Raw genomic sequence first — 24,007 nt, forward strand, 5'->3', positions numbered from 1 at the left:
GGAGCACAAAGGTGAGGGATGGGGGGGGGGGGAGATGTCCGTCCATCCCCGCTGTCCCTATAGCTCGCCTTCCCTGCTCTGCTCCCTCCGGGTGGGGGCACACCTGGCTACCTGGGCACATATATCCCTGCCTACATATACTGGGCATATATACACCTGCCTACATATACTGGGGACATATACCCCTGCCTACATATACTGGGGACATATACCCCTGCCTACATATACTGGGGACATATACCCCTGCCTACATATACTGGGGACATATACCCCTGCCTACATATACTGGGGACATATCCCACTGGCTACATATACTGGGCACATATACCCCTGGCTACATATACTAGGCAACTATACCTCTGGCTACATATACTGGGGACTACTATACTCATGGCTACTTATACTGGGGACACCTATAGACCTGGCTACCTGGGGGTACCTATTTTGGGGGAACTGCTGTCAGATTATCTGCATTTTTGTGGAATCGCTGTTATGTATTTTGGGGAACAGCTGCCAGATTATGTGTATGTTAGGGGAACGGCTGCTGCCAGATTACATGTATTTTGGGGAACTGCTGCCAGATTGTGTATGTTTGGGGGACCACTACTGCCAGATTATGTCTTTTGGGTGTTACGTGTATTTTGGGTGATCCGCTGTCAGGTTTCGCGTATTTTGGGGAACTGCTTCCAAATTATGTGTATGTTGGTGGAACTGCTGCTGCCACATTGTCTATTTTGGGGGAACCACTTCCATATTATCTGTATTTTGGAGAAACTTCTACCAGATTATGTGTCTTTTTGGTGAAATGCTGTCAGATTACATCAATTTTTGGGGGATACACTACGGCAGAGCTCAAACTTCCTTGGCAGACCTTTTACATCACTGCTAAGGTCATGTATATTTGGCCCCACCCATGACCACGCCCACGGTGTGCTTTACCACGCCCATTTTTGGCGCGCCGGTTCTCCAGGTGAGTCCACTCACTTCTTTTCCCAGGACTAGACCCCTGATGTAGAGGGGCATGCAGCACTGGTGACCAAGGTGATTTAAACCCCACACTGCAGCGGGAGGACGTATTGGGAGGATGTAGAGGGGTATGAAGCACTGGCGCCAGTGATGGCAACCAAGGAGAGTTAACACACATTGCTGCGGCCCGCTCAACTAATGCTCAGTTTTGCTTACCCGCTCATCATCCTCATTTGTGACTTCATCCATGTATATTGGGAGGGGTCAAAACGCTCACTACTGCAGCCAGTCTTTTAGCGCGAATAGGCCCTTACAGGAATCAGAGCCAGAGCTCAACGTATTAGGCCAGCTACCCTTTATCTGACACCTTTGACAGTGAATAAACATAGTTGGCCTAAATACATGGTGTTCTGGTTATGATTCATGCAATGCAGATATAAAACCAAATAAAAATCTGAAAACACAGCTGAGCTTCTGCTGCATTTTGTATGCATAAGTCATTATTTCTTTGACCTCTTTTGATCTCCTTAAATGTATTAATGTATTTTTTCACAGGTACTGTTCACACTGTGAAACTAAGGTTAAAAAGAGACCTGCCATTTTACAAGAGAATCCTTCACTTCTGAAAGTAGATTATGTGTCAAAACTGCATTATTTATCCTTTTTGCACCCTGTAGTGTTCACACTCAAGTATGAATCAGTGTTTAATAATAAATGTGTTTTTTTCAGGATGATGCATAGGAAAGCAGCAGGTTTGAGGAAGAATTTAGTAGAGTTTGTCACTGCTTTCTGTTCACACAAACTAACAGCAAGCAACTCGACTATATTCAGGAGATTTAAGACTAACAAAAAAACAACAAAAACATTTGTAAACCGCTTTTCTCCCATAGGAATCAAAGCACATAGACTTGTTTTAGATACGGTACATAGTTGCAGTTAACAGGGGGAAAAAATTATGTGATCATAAAATTCCGACTAAATAGGTCGCTTTCAGTTTAGATTTAAACATCTCCAGTGTTGGAGCTATCTTGAATGAGTTTGGTACGGAGTTTCACATTAACAGGGGGAAAAAATTATGTGATCATAAAATTCCGACTAAATAGGTCGCTTTCAGTTTAGATTTAAACATCTCCAGTGTTGGAGCTATCTTGAATGAGTTTGGTACGGAGTTTCACATGATAGGGCAGCATGACAAAAGGATCTGGCCTCAAAGGTTTTGAGTTGGACTCTGGGGGTATTCAAGTTATTAGATCCTGCTGATCTGAGGTTGTGGGAGTTATGATGCAGTAGCAACAACTCCTTCAGGTATCTAGAGCCTTAATTGTTTATAGATTTAAATGTTAAGTTTTAAGAGGTTTCTCTCTGTTTTATGGGTAGCCAGTGGAGTGAGTAAAATATTGATGTTATGTGTTAATGGCAGGGCTTATATGTTAAAATAGCCTTACAGAAGCATTCTGTATGTACTGCAGGTGAAGTAGGTCTTTATTTCGAAGGCCTGCATAGAGGTCACTGCAGTAGTCCAACTATGATGTGATGAAGGGGTGAACTAGGATTGGAAGATCCTCTGCAGGTTTGATATCCTTCATTTTTGCTATGTTGCTTAGGTGAAAAAGGGACTGTTTCACAACAGCTGAAATTTGATTACTGAAATTTCCCCATCAAAAAATACACCCTGCGTAAAGAGTCAGAGCTTATAGGGTCTGAACTCACTACTCGCAATGGTGCTGATGAGACTGGAGTTACTTTGCTGCCAAGCGCTGACATCCGATGTCAAGAAGCTCAGTTTTAGCAGCAAAATATTGGCTAATTATTATTGTGCATTTTCAAAGTACCCTAGCATAGCTTCATTTTGGGGACATCCAATCAACTTATCAGCATGTTCTTTGGACGTTGGAGAAAACCAGAGTCTCTGGAGGAAACCACACAAACTTGGACAGTACAGTATATGTAGAGTACAGTAGTGTCTTAACATACCACTTACAGTGAAGCAGTGGGAAATATCATGTTGCATTTTGATTTCCCTTCGTAGCAGAGCAAGTAAAGCATCTCATATCAATAAATATAAACATTTTTATACATACTGTGCTAAAATCAGTTTAGTACGCTATAGGAAGTAATGTGTTGCTACATTGTAACTAGGGAAGTGACGCAGGCATCTATGGATGCCTGCGATCACGGTGGCCTAGAGGGGAGATTAATAAATGGGAACTTTGCTCAGTAAGCAGCGGAAATTGGCGGGCGGGGGGAAGTTTGGTGGCTCGGTGGACATGTACTGGGTTGGCTCAGGGGACTTTTGTCCCCTGCAGCCAATCCCCCCTATTGCCGGTAACAGCGCAATTGCGGGCATCTGCCAACACAATCACGCGCACAGCCCCCCAAACTGCAGGGACGTGACTAGCGCGTCCCTGTGGCTGTAGCAGCTGCCGCTGCGGACGTGAGGCTCACGTCCCTGCGGCAGAAATGATTAACCAGTACACTATCCATTATACATTTACTGATTGTAAGCTCACAAGGGCAGGGCTCTCTCATGCTTTTGTGTCTTCGAATTTGTTACACCTTTTATTCATCATGCTACATATGTAACTGTAATGACTATGTCTACCAATTCTGTATTTTGCATCAGTGTCTATATTTGGTGTATACCATTGTCTATATTATTATGTAACCAATGTTGTTTTCTTACTTTGTGCAGCGCCATGGAATATGTTGGCACTTTATACATCAATAATCATGTTATATGATATATGTATACGTTAGCCTCCACACATGAGTACCATACTGCCAGCATTGATGAATGGGGCTTCACTAACAGTCACTGACAGAGGCCTCTGGTTATAGGGTCAAAAATCACCAAGTTAAAGTTCCAATTCATTTGAAGCCTAAAAACTACAAGGGGATCTTGACATAAACTGGGCACTCCACATATACCCATACATCAAAAATCTATAGGCAAATAAAGAAGTGACAGAGAAATGCTTCAGCAAGAGCAGAAAAGCAGAAGTATTTATTTCATGAGAACTGTAAAGTATACAGCATACTATTGGGAATGTATGTACTGTATGTCCCTTCTCAGTTCTTCAAACTGTGCTCCTTACAGCTTTTCCTATTACACCACTCAGCTGATACATAGAACTTCCCTATACCTCCCAGCTATCTAACTGCATATTCTGCGGCATGATAAAGCATCATAACCACTTCCTTTCTCTGTTATTCTGAAAAGCAGTTTCCACTGATCATATCCTAAAAAGGAAACATCTGTTCATCTTGTTAACGACAAAAGATAATGCATGAATGTTTTGTTCAAAAATGAAATACAAATATTACCAAAAGTTAACCGTATAGCTAGTGTTGAAAATTGTGGTTATATTCCTTGAATGGCCTGTCTTCTTAATCTTAAGATATGTAAAAAATGAAATTCAGTTGAGTGACCACATGAAAGGGAGGGTTGTGGTGTGTATAATGTATAATGTGACTGCATAGTGTGCTATACTAACTTTGAACATTAACAATTAACATTTTTCCATGACACTACTCTTAGCTGTTTTGGGGAAAAAATAAAATAAAGATACTTCTCTGAGGCAAGTATCTTTAATTTTTTCTTTCCTGATCGTCCTGTGGCCCACTGTTCCAGTGCAGAGTCCCTGTAAGCATATTTGACAAGCGCTTGTCAAATATGCTTTTGTGGCCGTACTCCCATTTTTGCACGATCATCATTGTACAAGGAAGGCATAAGCACATTCTGGGCATGCCCAGTAGCATCAAGCAGCTTGTGCATGGACTTTTCCTCCATGCACGAGCAGCTTTGCATTGCTGGGCATTCGTAGACCATATTGGCGCCTGGACAGTACGGTCATGTTCATACATGCAGGGGCGTCTCACCCACCAGGCAAGTATAGGCGGTTGCCTGGGGCGCCATGAGGTGGTGAAGCGCCATGAGGCGCCATGAGGTGGTGAGGCGCATTCCCGCTGCTATTGTGACCATGTTTTTTTTTTTATATTATATTAGCTCCCGACACCCTGGTGCTCGGCACGCTACCATGTGCTCAGCAGTGCCTCCACCTCCACTTCTCCCCAGTCAATAGAGCAATCAATACTGCTCTTCTCTGCCAGGCTCCTTCTTTAAAGCCGTGCCCCCTCTTCTCAGTAGCCACACAGGTAAAGTGTTTATCCCATGTGGCCCAGCCTTTAACTCCGCCCCACGCTAGTCAAACGAGGAGCCAGCGGCCAGCCAGCTTATGCCCCCGACAGTCTGACCACCCACCTGTGTCACTGGCTGCACACAGACACTGGAGCGAGACAGCCAGGGGACAGATGCAGTCACAGAGAGAAGAATGTGATGTGTCTGTGTTGGAGCCCCGCCCCCACACAAGACAGCAACACAGCCCGGGAGAAGGGAAGTTTCTGCTCCAGAGTAGTGATGGGAATTCCGGCTCTTTTCAGAGAATCGACTCTTCTGAATCGGCTCCCATTAAAGAGCCGGCTCTTACGGCTCTGAATCGGCTCTTCATTAAATATCACTAAACACCACTCAGAATCGGAGTAAAAGCCCCGCCCCCGTCTCCATGACAATTCCAGACTGCTTCTCTGACTGGGGCAATCCCTACTGCTCTGCTCCGCCTCATACACTCCTACAAGCTGCAAGAGGAGGACTACATCTCCCAACATGCCTCAGCGCCCTTTATTGCAGAGCAAAGCAGAGCTCTGTGGGGCGGCTGAGGCATCGGCTCTTTCAAAACTGAGAACCGGCTCTTGTCGTTCGCAGCAAAGAGCCGACTCTTAGAGCCGGCTCGTTCGCTAACGACCCATCACTACTCCAGAGATGATAAGCTGCATGCACAGGCAGAAGAGAAGGTATGCAGGCAGGCTGCTAAGAACACTTCCTGTCCTGTGTGCAGACTTCCAGTACTGTTATAACTGCTAGAATGTGCCCTGCTCTTTTGATACTAGAGTTTTCTTTGAAAGGTGATTAGGCTGTAGGCTGGTAAAGCTGTAGTGTAAACCTGTGCTTTAGTGCTGTGCTGTCTCTCCCTCTCCCCTCTCTGTTCCTCTGCCCCCTCTTCCATCTTATGCTGTCTCTACCCCTCTCTGTTCCTCTGCACTCTCTTCCATCTTATGCTGTCTCTCCCTCTCCCATCTGTTTCTCTGCACCCTCTTCCATCTTATGCTGTCTATCCCCCCCCCCCTCTCGGTTCCTCTACCCCCCTCTTACATCTTATGCTGCCTCTCCCTCTCTACTCTTTCCCTCTGCTCGGATTACGTGTATTTTCTGGTGAAACGCTTCCACGTTAAGATTCTTTTCTGACAACGCTGCCCCATTACGATTATTTTCTGGTGAAACGCTGCTGCCCTATGATTAATTTCTGGTTAAATGCTGCTGCAATAAGTGTATTTACTGGTGAAACGCTGCCACCTTACGAATATTTTCCGGTGAACTGCTGCTGCAATAAGTGTATTTTCTGGTGAAACACTGCCGCATTATGATTATTTTCTGGTGAAACGATGCTGCATTATGATTATTTTCCTGGGGGGAGGGGCTTGGGGGGGGCACCACAGGTTTTCTCCCCTAGAGTGACAAAATGACTAGAGGCACCCCTGCATACATGTGGCCACGGAGGTAAAGGGGATCCTTTGGCAGGCTTGTAGAAGATCTGGGAAGTCTCTGGAACATATCTGCCAGTTTATGTATTGTGTGTGAAATGCAATGGACAAACATGGACACTCTGAATACAGACGTGTGAGCAGGAAAGGGCACTTATATAGCGTATGTACATTTTTTTGTGTGGGCCCAGCCTAATGTAGGCGTAATTTAATTTCAACTGAGTATCTGCAACTTACAAAGATCTCAACATTAACCAGCAAGAGTGGGTGGTCCATACACTGACACAGAGCCTACTCCATTATTTTACTAAGTCTACCAGGCATCATAGAATCTTGTTTGGCTTTAAGTGTTTCCATGGTGTCTAATGTACAATGACATTACACCAAATAGTTCCTCTACTCGTGTATAGTATTCAGGATGTACAAATATTGTCAACTCAACAATCCTCTTTTTATCTTTTAATAGTATTTAGCTTGGCAGAAAACTTTACAGCTAGTTATGATCAGGCTTGTGGATGAAATCCACACTCTGTAACATCAATTATACCTGAATCCTCCTATAAACCGGTAATTTGACAGGTGTATTCCTACAAGGTGTTTAGCTGTATAGTGGATTACAAGAACATTCATGATTTGTCACAAAAGTAATATAAACAATTAGGTATTTCTCAAGAACACAACATGCTCCCAAATATGAATCAGACAACTATTACAGGTGATATTTCAGGAGAATTATGTGATCTTCATTTAATGGAACATAATGATGTTGAACACTGAATGGTTAACAGTTATTTGATTTAGTCACATGCTCAAGCTTACTGGTTTTGTTTATGTGTGTGGTGTTTTCTCATTCAGCTTATATGTACCTAATATTTTACACATGTACACAGTGATTCACAGTTTGCAGTGATGCATGTCGATGAGATCCCTGTTCTCACACACACCTTCTCCTCCTTATTACTTGCTTGTATCTCTCTATGTTCAGTCATTCAAGTTCACTATGTCATTTCTCACCATCCAGTGGCGTAGCTAAGGAGCTATGGGCCCCAGTGCAAATTGTACATGGGGCCCCCCAAGCACTCTATACTTAACAACTGATACAGTGCACTAAAACCTGCCTAGGACACAGTGGCGTAGCTACAAACCTCTGGGCCCCGATGCGGAATCTGGATGTGGCCCCCCCCACGGCAACAACAGCCGCTAGGGTTGCCAGGTGTCCGGTTTTACACCGGACAGTCCGGTTTTTGTGCGCTGTGTCCGGTGCAAAAAGGCATGCTAAACCGGACAATTAAGTTGTCCGGTTTAGAGCCCCCCCCCCGCAGCGCAGGAGGAGAACAGCGCAGCAGAGAGAGAGCTGGGAGCAGCGGTGGAGAAGGGGGGCAATCTCCCCCCCCTTCCCTCACCTTAGGGTGCTCTCTCTCCCCCGCTGTCTCCTCCAGGATGATGTGCAGGCTGGCGAGTGGCTGCAGGCGGAACTTACCTCTGTGTCTCTCCAGCGCCGGAAGTTCGGGTCCCGCAGCCGCTGAGATTCGACTCAAAAAAGATCCGGATCAAAGATCCGAATCATTCATGAGCCGGACAACACTAATCAGTCTGAATAGTGTTGTCCGGCTCATGAATGATTCGAATCTTTGATCCGGATCTTTTTTGAGTCGAATCTCAGCGGCTGCGGGACCCGAACTTCCGGCGCCTGCGACACAGAGGTAAGTTCCGCCCGCAGCCACCCGCCAGCCTGCACATCATATTGGAGGAGACAGCGGGGGAGAGAGAGCGCCCTAAGGTGAGGGAAGGGGGGGGGGAGATTGCCCCCCTTCTCCACCGCTGCTCCCAGCTCTCTCTCTGCTGCACTGTTCTCCTCCTGTGGGGGGGGGGGGGGCGGGGGGCACCTGGCTACCTATTCTGGGCACATATAGCCCCTGGCTACCTATTCCGGGCACATATACCCCCTGGCTACCTATTCTGGGCACATATAGCCCCTGGCTACCTATTCTGGGCACATATACCCCCTGGCTACCTATTCCGGGCACATATAGCCCCTGGCTACCTATTCCGGGCACATATAGCCCCTGGCTACCTATTCTGGGCACATATAGCCCCTGGCTACCTAGAGTCGAATCTCAGCGGCTGCGGGACCCGAACTTCCGGCGCCTGCGACACAGAGGTAAGTTCCGCCCGCAGCCACCCGCCAGCCTGCACATCATATTGGAGGAGACAGCGGGGGAGAGAGAGCACCCTAAGGTGAGGGAAGGGGGGGAAGATTGCCCCCCTTCTCCACCGCTGCTCCCAGCTCTCTCTCTGCTGCACTGTTCTCCTCCTGTGGGGGGGGGGGGGGGGGGGCGGGGGGCACCTGGCTACCTATTCTGGGCACATATAGCCCCTGGCTACCTATTCCGGGCACATATACCCCCTGGCTACCTATTCTGGGCACATATAGCCCCTGGCTACCTATTCTGGGCACATATACCCCCTGGCTACCTATTCCGGGCACATATAGCCCCTGGCTACCTATTCCGGGCACATATAGCCCCTGGCTACCTATTCTGGGCACATATAGCCCCTGGCTACCTATTCTGGGCACATATAGCCCCTGGCTACCTATTCTGGGCACATATAGCTCCTGGCTACCTATTCTGGGCACATATACCCCCTGGCTACCTATTCTGGGCACATATACCCCCTGGCTACATATACTGGGACATATATACCCCTGCCTACGTATACTGGGACCTTTACACCCCTGCCTACATATACTGGGACATATATACCCCCTGGCTACATATACTGGGCACATATATCCCTGGCTACATATACTGGGAACACTGGCTCTTTGTCATTATGTGCATTTAGTGGTGAAAAGCTGTCTCTTTTGTGCATTTACTGGTGAAAAGCTGTCTCTTATTATGTGCATTTACTGGTGAAAAGCTGTGTCTTATTATGTGCATTTACTGGTGAAAAGCTGTCTCTTGTGCATTTACTGGGGAAAAGCTGTCTCTTATGTGCATTTACTGGCGAAAAGGTGTCTCTTATAATGTGCATTTACTGGTGAAAAGCTGTCTCTTATGTGCACTGGACCAGTACTACTGGTGAGGACAGTTAGTGACATGGCTATGTACTCTGTAATGTGCTGCAGAAGATGTCAGTGCGATATAAATACTATACATTTTTTTTTTAAAAAGCCCATTGCTTAGCCCCAATTTACATAAAAGTGCGCTTCTGACTCCGCCCCTATCTCCACCCCTAACTCCTCCCCCTGTCCGGTTTTCTCCATCAGCCGACCTGGCAACCCTAAACAGCCCCCCTCCCCCGGCAACACCCGACGCACACACATATCCAAATCCCTATAGCCAGCTATAGGTCCCCCCAGTATAGGTAGCCAGGCATAGGTAAGCCAGTATAGTTGCCCCCGGTATAGGTTAGCCAGGTAGGTGCCTCCAGCATAGGTAGCCAGTATAGTTGCCCCCAGTATAGGTTAGATAGGCAGGCGCCGCCGGTATAGGTTAGATAGATAGGTGCCCCCAGTACAGGTTAGCTAGGTGGGTGCCTCTAATATAGGTAGCCAGAATAGTTGCCCCCAGCATAGGTTAGATAGGTAGGTGCCCCCAGTATAGGTTAGTTAGGTAGGTGCCTCCAATATAGGTAGCCAGTATAGTTGCCACCTGTATAGGCTAGCTAGGTGCCCCGAATACAGGTTAGACAAGTAAGTGCCCCCAGGTTAGATAGGTAGGTGCCCCCCAGTATAGGTTAGATTAGGTAGCTGCCCCCCAGTATAGGTTAGATGAGGTAGGTGCCCCCCAGTATATGTTAGGTAGCTGCCCCCCAGTATAGATTAGGTAGCTTTCCCCCAGGATAGGTTAGATTAGGTAGCTGCCCCCAGGATAGGTTAGAGTAGGTAGCTGCCCCCCAGAATAGGTTAGAGTAGGTAGCTGCCCCCCAGGATAGGTTAGAGTAGGTAGCTGCCCCCCAGGATAGATTAGGTAGCTGCCCCCCAGGATAGGTTAGATTAGGTAGCTGCCCCCCAGTATAGGTTAGATGAGGTAGGTGCGCCCCAGTATATGTTAGGTAGCTGCCCCCCAGGATAGATTAGGTAGCTTTCCCCCAGGATAGGTTAGATTAGGTAGCTGCCCCCCCCCCCAGGATAGGTTAGGTAGGTAGCTGCCCCCCCCAGGATAGGTTAGGTGGGTAGCTGCCCCCCAGGATAGGTTAGGTAGGTAGCTGCCCCCCCCAGGATAGATTAGGTAGGTAGCTGCCCCCCAGGATAGGTTAGGTAGGTAGCTGCCCCCCCAGGATAGGTTAGGTAGGTAGCTGCCCCCCCAGTATAGGTTAGGTAGGTAGCTGCCCCCCCAGGATAGGTTAGGTAGGTAGCTGCCCCCCCAGGATAGGTTAGGTAGCTGCCCCCCCCAGGATAGGTTAGGTAGCTGCCCCCCCAGGATAGGTTAGGTAGGTAGCTGCCCCCCCCCCAGGATAGGTTAGGTAGATAGCTGCCCCCCCCCCCAGGATAGGTTAGGTAGGTAGCTGCCCCCCCAGGATAGATTAGATTAGGTAGCTGCCCCCCAGGATAGGTTAGATTAGGTAGCTGCCCCCCCCCAGGATAGGTTAGGTGGGTAGCTGCCCCCCAGGATTAGGTAGGTAGGTAGGTGCCCCCCCCCATAATGAAGGGGGGAGCCGCAGCTGCGGGGAGGGCAGCCCGACCTCTCCCTCCCTTCCTCTCCCCGGGCCCCCCCCTTCAAATGCAGAGTGCGCGGCGCACGGAAGCGCTGTAGCAGGCAGAACTCACCTCCGTCCCTGCGCCGCTGATCTCCTCCCGCTCTGTATAGATGTTGTTACACACTGCTTCCTGTTTAGCCGGAAGCAGTGTGTATCAGCATCTATACAGCGGGAGGAGATCAGCGGCGCTTGGAACGCAGGGACGGAGGTTAGTTCAGCCTACTCTGCATTTGAAGGGGGGGGGGGGCGGGGAGAGGAAGGGAGGGAGAGGTCGGGCTGCCCTCGCCTCGGCTGCGGCTTCCCCCTCCCAATAGCGTGCACGGGCCGCACGGGCACTACAAAAAGACATGGGCCCCTCCCCCGCCTCTTCAGGAGCCGGGCCCAGTCGCCGTGGCGACCGTTGCGACCACAGGCCCTACGCCCCTGCTAGGACAACCACAGTGTCAGAATTGCAAGAAGGGGATGGGGAACAGTTTGTTAACCATTATTGCTATTCAAAGCATCTATAGAAATGATTATTACCAGCATATGACCAATAAAGGGCTAAAAGTGCGGTTTAGGGAGGTGGCCCAAGGGCCCCGATGCAGTTGGAACCTCTGCATTACTACTGCCACTCTACTGTCACCAGGTATACAAATTGTGTCCTACAGTAGAAATGCTAACACTACTTACAGGATAGCTTGATATATAATATTTGGAGATGCTCTACTGTAACCACATGAATGAATCTATGGGGATTATTTACTAAGAATTTCCAGAGCTGGAGAACATAAATGATCCAGCAACCATGGTCTGATTTCTTAAAAAAATTGGTCTGGTCTAGAAAATGAATAGGGGGATGCCTTCCAGATTCCCCTATTATTACCCCACAATACTATAACCCACAGTCTTGGGCAATACAGAAGAGGTGAAGAAGCCATTGTCTCTCAACAGCAGGATATGGGTACTTTGCAATAGGATGGGGAGGAGTGGGAGTTGGGGGGGGGGGGGGGGGGTCTGGCAGGGTGGTGCTGTGCTCAAGACACAAATAATTAGTAAATATGCATGGCTGTTTTCCCTGTTCATTCTATTCCACATCGCTTTTCAAAGTTGGGGGTACTAAAAACTAGGGATGGGACGAATCCACAATTTCTTCGAATCCAAATCCGGATCCGAATCTATAAAGGTTCTCGAATATCTCGAACCTTTCGAATCCCGAATCTAACGAATCCTGCACATAAGAATTGTGCGATCCATGGTATAGTTGCCCGCAGTATAGGTACCCAGGCATAGGTAGCGAGGTAAAGGTGCCTTCAGTATAGCTAGCTAGGTATGGGTGCCTTCAATATGGGTAGCTTTCAGTACAGGTAGCAAGGTATAGGGGCCTTCAGTATAGGTAGCAAGGTATAGGGGCCCTAAGTATAGGTAGCAGGGTATATGGGCCTTCAGTATAGGTAGCAGGGTATATGGGCCTTCAGTATAGGTAGCAGGAAATATGGGCCTTCAGTATAGGTAGCAGGGTATATGGGCCTTTAGTATAGGTAGCAGGGTATATGGGCCTTCAGTATAGGTAGCAGGGTATATGGGCCTTCAGTATAGGTAGCAGGGTATATGGGCCTTCAGTATAGGTAGCAGGGTATATGGGCCTTCAGTATAGGTAGCAGGGTATATGGGCCTTCAGTAAAGGTAGCAGGGTATATGGGCTTTCAGTATAGGTAGCAGGGTATATGGGCCTTCAGTATTGATAGTTAACTAGGTATAGGGGCCTTCAGTATAGGTATATAGGGTATAGGGCCTTAAGTATAGGTAGGTATGTAGGTAGGTACAGGGGCCTTTAGGTAGGTAGGTATAGGGGCCTTTAGGTAGGTAGGTGTAGGGGCCTTTAGGTAGGTAGGTAAAGGGACCTTCAGTATAGGTAGGTATGTAGGTAGGTAGGTATAGGGGCCTTTAGGTAGGTGGGTAGGTAGGTGTAGGGGCCTGTAGGTAGGTAGGTAGGTATAGGGGCCTTTAGGTAGGTAGGTGTAGGGGCCTTTAGGTAGGTGTAGGAGCCTGTAGGTAGGTAGGTGTAGGGGCCTTTAGGTAGGTAGGTAGGTAGGTATAGGGGCCTTTACGTAGGTAGGTAGGTAGGGGGGCCTGTAGGTAGGTAGATGGGTGGGTAGGTATAGGGGCCTTTAGGTAGGTAGGTAGGTGGGTAGGTTGGTATAGGGGCCTGTAGGTGGGTAGGTAGGTATAGGGGCCTGTAGGTAGGTATACGGGCCTTTAGGTAGGTAGGTATAGGGGCCTTTAGGTAGGTAGGTATAGGGGCCTGTAGGTGGGTAGGTATAGGGGCCTGTAGGTGGGTAGGTAGGTATAGGGGCCTGTAGGTAGGTAGATGGGTAGGTAGGTATACAGGACTTTAGGTAAGTAGGTATAGGGGCCTTTAGGTAGGTAGGTAGGTAGCTATAGGGGCCTGTAGGTGGGTAGGTAGGTAGGTATAGGGGCCTGTAGGTGGGTAGGTAGGTATAGGGGCCTGTAGGTATGTATAGGGGCCTGTAGGTAGGTATAGGGGCCTCCCATGCCTCCTCCGCTCACCGCCAACCCCCCTCCCCGGCCTCCTCCGCCCCCCCCCGTGCCTCCTCCGCTCCCCCTGTGCCTCCTCCGCTCCCCCCCCCCCGTGCCTCCTCCGCTCACCCCTGCATGAATATCTACTCACCTGTCCGTGGAGTGCAGAGCGGCAGACCTCTTCGATACTTCCCTGTTCCCTCTAGTGGCCGGACCGGCTCTTACTGATGACATCATTGTAAGAGCCGGTCACTAGGGGGAACCAGGAAGTCGGCGAGAGGTCTGCCGCTCTGTGCGCTCCGCTCAGGTGAGTTGATGCTGGCGAACGGAGGAGGCGCGGGGGGGTCGGAGAAGGTCGGGGGAGGACGAGTGCGGGCGGGGGGAGCGGCGTATGCGGCGATGCAGCGTCGGGATTCGGCGGATTCGGAAAGTGAAAAATGGCGTCGGGATTCGAATCCACGAATCTCGAATATTTCCCAATATTCGAGGGATTCGTGGATTCGCCGGATTCGTCGTCCCACCCCTACTAAAAACACTCTTGTCCTTATATTGAGGATGTTCAGGGGCAAACCCAGGATTTTCAAGGGGGGATTCCTGAAAAGTCTCCCTCAGCAATGTACAATACAGTATATTAATATGGTAGGACATCATGCTGGGTACACACATAATGCAATTTCCCGTCTGACCAACAACAGGCTCAATCAGTTTGGATACAGATAATAATGAGGACTGCCAACACTGGTAATGAAGGGGAAAGTGAAGCATTCACGCAGCAGGGCACAGGGCTGTGCTCATACTTGACTCTGTTAAGTTCCCCAGAGCTGCTCCATGCACTGTACACATGCTGCTGCTCCAGGCTCTGTACACATGCTGCTGCTCCATCCAAAGTCAACTATAGCAGGGAAAGAAAGGGGGCGGTGCTGTGAGCTGCAGGATGCCTGCAGATATTCTGGTGTCTCAACTCGTGCCTGTCCCCAGACACCAACACTGCACTGGGCCCTGGTCTGAGGGAGGATTCTGGGTAGCTGTAATTCCCCCCTGCGTTTGCCTATGATGTTCTATCCCCTTCTGTGTGCCAAAAAGAAGGTAGGAATAGTAAAATAAGGGGGCTTGTGGTACTACAGTATATCTCAGCAAATCTCTACCGACTAAGCAAATGAAAGCCACTAGACAGCAATCAATTAGCTAGCAGCTGTGCTATTAAACTGGGAGCAAATACTGGGACCAAGGTAGGGGAAAAAATGAGTCTTGGAAGACACTGTATAGTTAGATATTTTTTTTGAATGTTGTATTTTCTTTCTCAGAAGATACACTTCCAGTCATGATGGTGAAAGTTCCCTGACTCACCTTTACTTAGAGTTAGCAAACCATTTCTGCTGCTTAGATGAACGTTACAAATACTATTGTAATCTATAATCAGCTTAATTTTTGCAAATATAATTCTGCCTCCATCTTCCACCTGCCATTCGGTCTCCCTCTTCATTTAGCATCAACTGTCCTGTGTTAATACAATAGTAAATCCTAGCACAGGTGCTCAAACCAGACAGATGAATGCAAAATTTAGAGCTGCCTTTTGCATAGAGAATACAAACTCCACAGTACAGGGTATTTGTAAAGCAAATGAAAAAAATCTGGTGAATCATTGGGATTGTTTCTCCTTCTTGCCATTTTACCAGTTCTTCTGTATCTACTCTACTTACTATTGCGATGACTCTGCTTTGACTCACTGTCAAGCCAAACTTAGCTGCACAGTATTTCAGATCAGAATAGGACTTGTGCCCATGTCCTCCTTTATCTGTATCCTGTAAAACCAGAATAAAAGAAGAGTGCTTGTCCATAGCAATGATTGTGTCAGGGAAATATATGATTTAAGGCCTCGTTCACATCATTAGCGCAGATGGCTGTGCGATTGGAACGCAACGCGTCCGATCGCACGCCATCTGCGCTCCTATGCGCTGCGCTGCAGATCCCATTCATTACAATGAATGGGATCTGCGCTGCGATTCCCAAAAATGCGTGCAGCACGCGATAGCGCAATCGCGCTGCCACGCAGCGCATATGATGGGAACGGTAGAAGGGCTGTCTATGCCCTTCTACCGTTCTTGCGTGTCGCACACTATACGCGCTGCCAAAATGCGGACGGCAGCGCGTATAGTCTGAACGAGGCCTTAACTGTTGTATCCAGCTGACAGTATTATGAGATTATAACTAACACAACTAAACACCCATCCATCCACCCACCCACCCATCCATCAATACATCCTTCCATCCAGTAAATAAATTGTATTTTTCAGCCAAGCAACAATTTAGATGCTAGAAGGTGCATGGTGGGGGTAGATGATGTCAGCGTCATAAGATCAGCACATCTACCACCAAGATACACGAAACACAGGTAAAAAGGTTATGCATATTGATGCCATTTATTTACCCGTCATGGTGCACACTGGATTAAAGCCCCATACACATGTTAGATAAAACTTGGTACAGACCACAGATAACAGCAGCCCTTTCCCAAGATTCTAGCATATGTACAGCAGCCCCTGACCGCCAGCGATCCACCTAGCGGATTGTTTTGGCCAAGCGAAGGTTGAGAGCATTGTTCTCCCCACTTACCCTTCCCTATTTTCAGCTACACAAATGGGTGTGTGGGAAAGGTTCACACAGATGTAAAAAAATACATGCAGATATTCTAGGTAGGGTGCATGTGGCTATAGTTGGCACCACCTCATATAGTACTTGGAGAATCTGTAGTATTTTGCAGCATGGTAACTGTAATACTAGAAGAGTGCTGGATGTGATTTTGTGCACAGTCTGTAATACACAGTATGCTGGTTGCACTTTCACTAGGCACCCTCTTAAGAGTCAGGAAAGTTGAACGCTATTGAGGTGGCAGCAATCCTGATCATACACGTGTTTCTGCACCATGTAAACATTTTGTGAGAGTACATGGAGATGATCAGTCAGGATTCATGTTCCACACATCTGACAGAGTTAACATTCAGTTAGAAATGTAGGGATTTAAAAAGAAACAACAGGTAAAGATAGTCCACAGCCCTCAGGGGTGCAACTGTGTAACACGGGGAGTTCCAATGCATTGAAGGGTCCTCAAGCCTCCCAAAATCAACAAAGCAATTACTGAAAAATGAAACTCAACCCTTGATGGATGGGTTATGCAATAATCATCTTTATTTGTTACAAATGGCAGCTGCACAGCATACAGTACCAGCACAACATTTTGGTCTAACTGCTGTTTATCAAGTGCTTCACATGCCTGAAACGTTGTGCTGGTTCTGTATGCTGTGTAACCGCCATTTGTTATTATTGGATAAGCCATCTGTCAAGGGTTGAGTTCCATTTGGTCCTTGATTGCCTTACAAAAAAAGACACTTGAACAAAAGAAAATGCATTACACTGGGCCCCCCAAAACTAACAGGTTTCAATGGGATGTCAGTTTGTTTTCTCAGTTTTCTTATTCTTTTTTCTGGCTCTTTGAATTTTTCTCCTTTTCTCTTTGTTTTAAACTTGTATTCTGCTATATGCAAATTCTAATTCATGTTTTAAGACTATGCAGTTGTTTTGTGATTGGTTAGCAATTATTGGTTGTATTTATATGGGGGTGGAAGTATTGCCTAATGTCCATAGTCAGCTATCACAAAGGAGTACCCTCACGATATGCATAAGCTATTTATTATGTGGATCTAATAAATGTTGCTGGTAGGTGTGCTATGGATCTAATATCCTCATCTTTTTGAGGCTGGACACCTCTGTCACATCTGCCCCGCCCTTTCTTCTGACTTACAGGAAGCTGCCAGCACCACTGTGCTTCAGTTCATGTATTTTAGTATTCATTGCTTGGCAGTGTTTCGCGTATTAGTGGACAGGAAAGTCCACCAGATGAAAAACAGGATGAAAATGACAAATGTCCACACCTCAGGATGTTATGTCCTTGCAATCAGTCTAAATTCATTTTCATATTTCATTATTATAAACTAATCAAAATGTTGCTGGTATATTCCAGAGGTTGGAAAAATGTTTCATAAAGTAAACTTTTTACGAAGGATCTAGTTATTTAAATTTCATATAAACATGAGCTTTCTCAAGACCAAGACCCGGCTCAGAAATAGGTGTGTTTTTTGTACTTGTTGCTATTTATTGCTTCTGTACAAAGGTTACATGCAGCTAGTACAATTTGTGATATACACAATGTGCTGTTAACATACCAGGGTTCTGGAGGTGGTCTCAAGAAGTGGCAGAGGAGCCAATTTACAAAAGAGGAACTACTACTAAGGCCAAAGAGTGGCATGTAAAGTGGTGCCCTTTAAGCAAACCTGAAGCAAAAATGTACTTATGAGAAAATGAATTGTATGTGTAGTACAGCTAAGAAATAGAACATAAGTAGCAAAGAAAAAAGTCTTGTATTGTTATCTAGTACAGAAAGAATTAAGAAACCTAATTTGTTATCTATGTAAAAAAATCTTCTCTGAGCTATTGGATCCAACTTGGGTGCAATACAGTCCTATTTTTTGAAGTACTTAAACAGCCAAGAAACAGCAAGATACATATAAGGTTTTACTGCAGGAAAGTTCAAGGGTTCATTAGCTCTGCTCTGTTTTATAGCTTGAAATACAGAGTGTAGTTTGTAAACTGCAAATATGACATAATGATGCAATGTTATAAAAAAAAAGCTATATAACTAAAAATAAAAATATGAGACTTTTTTCTTTGCTACTAATGTTCTATTTATTATCTGTACTACACATGCAATTCATTGTATCAAGGTTTATTTTGCTTCAGGATTGCAGTAAGGTGTCCATTTACCATACTATATTTTCTCAGAAGTGATCATTCAATCTGATTTTTACGTCTGAATTGTACAGAAAACCATACGGTATGTGGAGAAAATGAAAATTAACATGAAAAGATTCTATGGTCGATTGGAGTACAGAATTTAGTCGTTTAGAATCTTGGATTTCACGATCGTATCTAAAGAGAGAAAGTGCGCTAATCAACCCATTTATGGGAACAATCAATAATTACCTTTTAGTTACTTACAATCCAGAAAATGGAATGATCGCATCTGAAGAAAATATTGTACCATTATTGGGGACCTTTACCATCCCTTATCTCCCTATTCTGTGATTTATGACTCATTTGTCTCAAAGTAAAATGTCTCCTACTCCCACACATATGGTGGCACTGGTGTTCCCTATCACCAACCATAGTGTCAGATTACAGTGCCCGGGTGTGTGTATTAGGCTAAGGGCTCTGGCATTCATCATAATGATTGCTAGAAATCCTTTATGCCAAGATAATTATAGGTCACAAACAATATGACTAATAACTGTCATTGTTCTCTCCAACTGCACGTCTTTGTTGTGTTCACTCCAATCTAGTTCAAAGATCTAATTCTGTAATGGCTCAATTACACTGCAGGATCCTGAGATGCTGAGGAGACAAGTGATCTCTATTTTGCATCGCCAGCACATATAACAACTCATGTCGTAGCACAGTTCAGCCCTTTGTGGTGTCAGGTGTCATCATGACCCTATTTTATAGTCCACTCTACTGGTAATCAGTGTTTCTAGGAGCACTGGATAAACCTGCATGTTACTCATCTCCTGCTCTCATGTCATACAGAATGATGCAAGTTAAAAGCTTCCGGTCGGTGACAACATAGTGTGCAATGTGATTTCTTTTTCAGCTGAGTAAGTCCATAAATAATGATTTAAACTCACTCAGTGTTCTTTCTGAATTTCTGAGTTCTCTGTACGGATGAGGTAAAGCTGTTTATTTGTGCTATTGTACACCATGTCCCCTCGGTGCAGTCCTTGTAAGTGATTATTATCAAGGGTATCACTGTTGGTGGTGCTATAACTTGTACAGTTCTCACTACATAATTATTAGCATCAGGCTTAACTACTCCGAAAACAACTAAAAATATTAAAATCTGTAGAGGATATAAAGCACAAAAAAATGTTGGCCCTTTTTTATGACAGCTTTTATGTCTTTTGCATAGAGCTGCACAATAATGATAGTGCTGTAGATAAATACACAACCGAAGGTGTATAGGGACCTAGCAATGGAAAGATGTGGTCTTTGAACATGGATTTAAGAGGAAATGGTGATCAGGTGGGTTGGAAATGTTTGGCAGATTTCCCACAGTCACTGTTGTTGTGATGAGCACACAGACAGGCTGGCATAACATTCATAGTATGCAGATGGTTGAGCAAAATACACTGAGCAATACGTATGCTTGTTTTCCTGAACTCATTTTTCTGTAAGATTCTAAATATTTGCAAATGGATAAGAACAAGAACTGGTGAATTGGCAGCTCTCCAACAGCCATATTGGCTCTACAACGGCCCTGCTAGACAAATTAATATTACTCTCTGTGTGGAGAGTAGCAATCTACCACAGAATATCCGGATAGCCCAGAATTTACATAACACATGCAAATAATACAAAGCAAACACAAAAATACAACATACGTTCACAATTAGTCCTGCATATCCATAGCTAGTAAAGTAGTTAGTCTATGGAAATGTGAATCCAACAAACAGAGATGAAAATCACTTGTGACATAATATGTAAAACAGCAGGTGTTGTCTCCCTCAGCACTACTGTGACAGCACTGAATATCCTCCATCTGCATCTTCCAAGATGGCTGCCATGTCTGACTCCTCCTGCTGGTTCTGTAGGAAGGTCAGGGAGACAGGGCTTTTATGCTTTTACTATGACCAGAAGTGTCAGAGCAAAAAGGACATTTGAGGATGTACTATAAAACATTTTATAGCTGTGTTGGAAAGGAGACCTGTGACGCATTTTACTTTGGGTGTGAGTTGTTGCCGACGGTAGAATATAGATCATTTTACCAATATTCTACTATCACACACCACACACCATACATTTTTTTAAATATCTGTTCAATTTAATAATTGCAATCAATTTTTCTGACTGATTGTAACATTTCAAAAATATGATCAATGTACCACACACCTATGTTCAATTTTCCCCCAATTATGATAAAACTGATTGGAAACTCTGAGAAAATTGCTAGGGTGTGTATGTTAATAAATTGACAATCTAACACACACCATACAATCTGTAAAAAAATTGAAAAAAAAAATCTGGCATTCCGGATCGATATGAATAAAACGGGAAATTCGATCAGATTTTTAAGTCGAATGAAAAAAAAGCTCTCTATTTTTTCGGGAGATATGATTGTTTTTATCGAATTGCTGTAAAATGATCCGATTTTACGGCAATTCGATAAAAACGATCGTATCTCCCGAAAAAATCTAAAGCTTTTTTTTCATTCAACTGAAAAATCAGATCGGATTTCCCGTTTTCTTTGATTTTTATAGATCCGGAATGCCAGATATTTTTCTTCAACCTTTCTAAAGACTGTATGGTGTGTGTTAGATTGTAAATTTATTAATATACACACCCTAGCAATTGTGTCAAGTTTCCAATCATTTTTTATCATAACTGGGGAAAAATTTAACATACGTGTGTGGGGTACATTGGTCATATTTTTGAAATGTTACAATCAGTCAGAAAAATTGATTGCAATTCTTAAATTGAACAGATATTTAAAAAATTGTATGGTGTGTGGCCACCTTAACACTAATCTTCCCCCTACCTACACCTAACACTAACACCGCCGCTATCAAACGTCACTAACCAGTGTTCCTTCTGCCACCGTTGCCGGTACAGTAGAAGAACGTCACTGCTGCTACTGTGTTCTATAACTGATACCACCACCGGATATTGTGCTCTTTTCCCAATAAAACCACCCCTATTGTGCTCTATAACCTATACTACAGCAGCTATTGTAATCTTTCACCAATACCATCATTGCTATTGTGCTCTTCTGCCAATGCCACCATCGCTTTTGTGCTCTATCCACATTACCTACACCACTATTGTGTTCTACCGCCAATAGTAATTTTGGATGCCTCAGTCACCCAAATTACCACTAGTAGCCAATAATGTAATATAATGTCATATATACGCTTATTGTGACGCCCAATTTCTTGGCAGAGAAACGCATCCAAATTGCATTCTTTGCGCTTTAAAGGTGAACATACTCCTTCTTAATTTAGGAAAATGAATGACAAACTCATAATGCACCAAAAAGCTTCCCACCAGGTCCTGTAATTCTAGCCAGGGTGCAATTTGAAATAACTGGCCTCATAGCACAATTTTGGATGAGCGTATTCATTTGCCTTCATCAGTATCATCAGTGGAATACTCATGAACTGGGCATCTTTGAATTTGGATGCCAGGTATCAACAGTACAGTATAGATTTCTGCCTGTGAAACTCCCAGATATTCAACAAACCACCTGTCTACTCTAATTCTAAGCATAGCTCAGTGAGCTTCCCCACTAGTGGGTTCCCTGCATTGGTGGTAGTAGGTAGGTAATGGGGCTGCCCTCTCTGCAGTATCTTTAACCATTTGTGTAAAATGCAGAGTAAACAGCTTACATGAACAGATCTGCAGATGGTCTACACTTCAGGGTGATGAACCAAAGTCACCTTTCCACAGCGTGAGTTACACAGTGTCACCTCTGTCTGGCTGCACCTTTTGCTGTTACCACTGTCTTTTCAGTCCACAGCCTCTGCCATCCACTTCCTCCTGCCATGTAAAGTAAATAATGCGCCTCTCCACCACAACAGAGCATTGTAAGGCAGTGGAAGGATACAGAGCCAGACACTGATACACCAGCATGCGCATATAGCCTACCGTATGGCCAGCTTGCAATAAAGTGCTTGAAATAGGACTGTGGTCAGTAAAGCTAATGAAACCACATGATGCTGACAAGGTATATTTCATTTTATAATTCATTTCAATTATAATTATTCTAATTCTGATTAAAACTTACATTTTCAAAAATGTTGGATAGTATAGAAAAAGGTTGTCCTCTTTTCTGACCTGTTCTGGCTGCTTCAAAAAGCAGAAAATGTTGGGATGTTTAATGGCCACAGCGGCTATGTCTATACTCCTCCCCCCAACACACACATCCAATTACATGATAAATGAGTATTTTGGGCTAGTCCAGATCCTTCATATACTTGTCCAGAGTCATATTAGGCCATACCTCATGAAAAAAAGGGCTGATGTTGAAGTGGCCACACTTGCAAACGACCGGAAGGAGGTTACATCTGCATGTATCATGTATATTTAATTTTACACATGTATAAACACAGACACATTTTAACTGTATTTTATAGAGAACAAAGAGCTTACTGCTCTTCAAAGGTCCCCACTACACTTTAGCACCAGCTTGGGGTAAAGCCACTAATCTCATACTCTGTGTTTTTGGGTTGTGCTAGGTAACTGAAGGTACCGTCAACCTCCCTTCCACACAGACTGGACATGCCTCCAGTTCTGACAGTGCCTTAGGCGTACGTTAAAAAGGGGCACTGGGAAAAAAGGGCGGGGGGTTTTAAATGATAAACATGGATAACGTTTAAAAATATAATGTACTATATTTCGTTTAAATATTCGTTTTTATAAAGTTATAAATCATTAAATAATGTGCATGAAATCGGCAATTGTGAAAAACGCTAATCTTCCGTTTAAAAAGAATTAGTAAGTAACCCTCCCTGTACCTACCCCTAACCCCTAGACCCCCGTATTGGTGCCTAAACCTAAGACCCCCCTGTTGGTGCCTAAACCTAAGACCCCCCTGGTGGTGCCTAAACCTAAGACCCCCCTGGTGGTGCCTAAACCTAAGACTCCCCTGATGGTGCCTAAACCTAAGACCCCCCTGATGGTGCCTAAACCTAAGACCCCCCTGGTGGTGCCTAAACCTAAGACCCTCCTTAGTGATCACTGTATTGTGTGTAGAATAATGTTTTAGAAACAGTAAGGGATAAAATATATTGCAATTTACGTTACGTACTGATCGCTTTATTTTGTGAATAATAATGTTTTACAAACAGTAAGGGATAACATTTAAAATAATGTTTTATTGAAATAGGAAATGTAAATCATCACAAGCAGTTATAAAACATTAAAAATCTTCTGGCCCCCTTGGAAAACGTTATTATTCTCGGGCGCCCTTTTTTCCTGTTCGGCGCCCAGTAAACGATATTTATTATGGGAGTGAATGGCGGCGCCCGATTTGTCCACTAGCCTCCTGCGCCCTTTTTTACTGTTTCCGTGCCTTAGGACTCTAGTACCACAAGGCCAGAGAGATATTCACTTCACC

This window comes from Hyperolius riggenbachi, chromosome 2 (assembly GCF_040937935.1).
Source record: "Hyperolius riggenbachi isolate aHypRig1 chromosome 2, aHypRig1.pri, whole genome shotgun sequence".
Taxonomy (NCBI): domain Eukaryota; kingdom Metazoa; phylum Chordata; class Amphibia; order Anura; family Hyperoliidae; genus Hyperolius; species Hyperolius riggenbachi.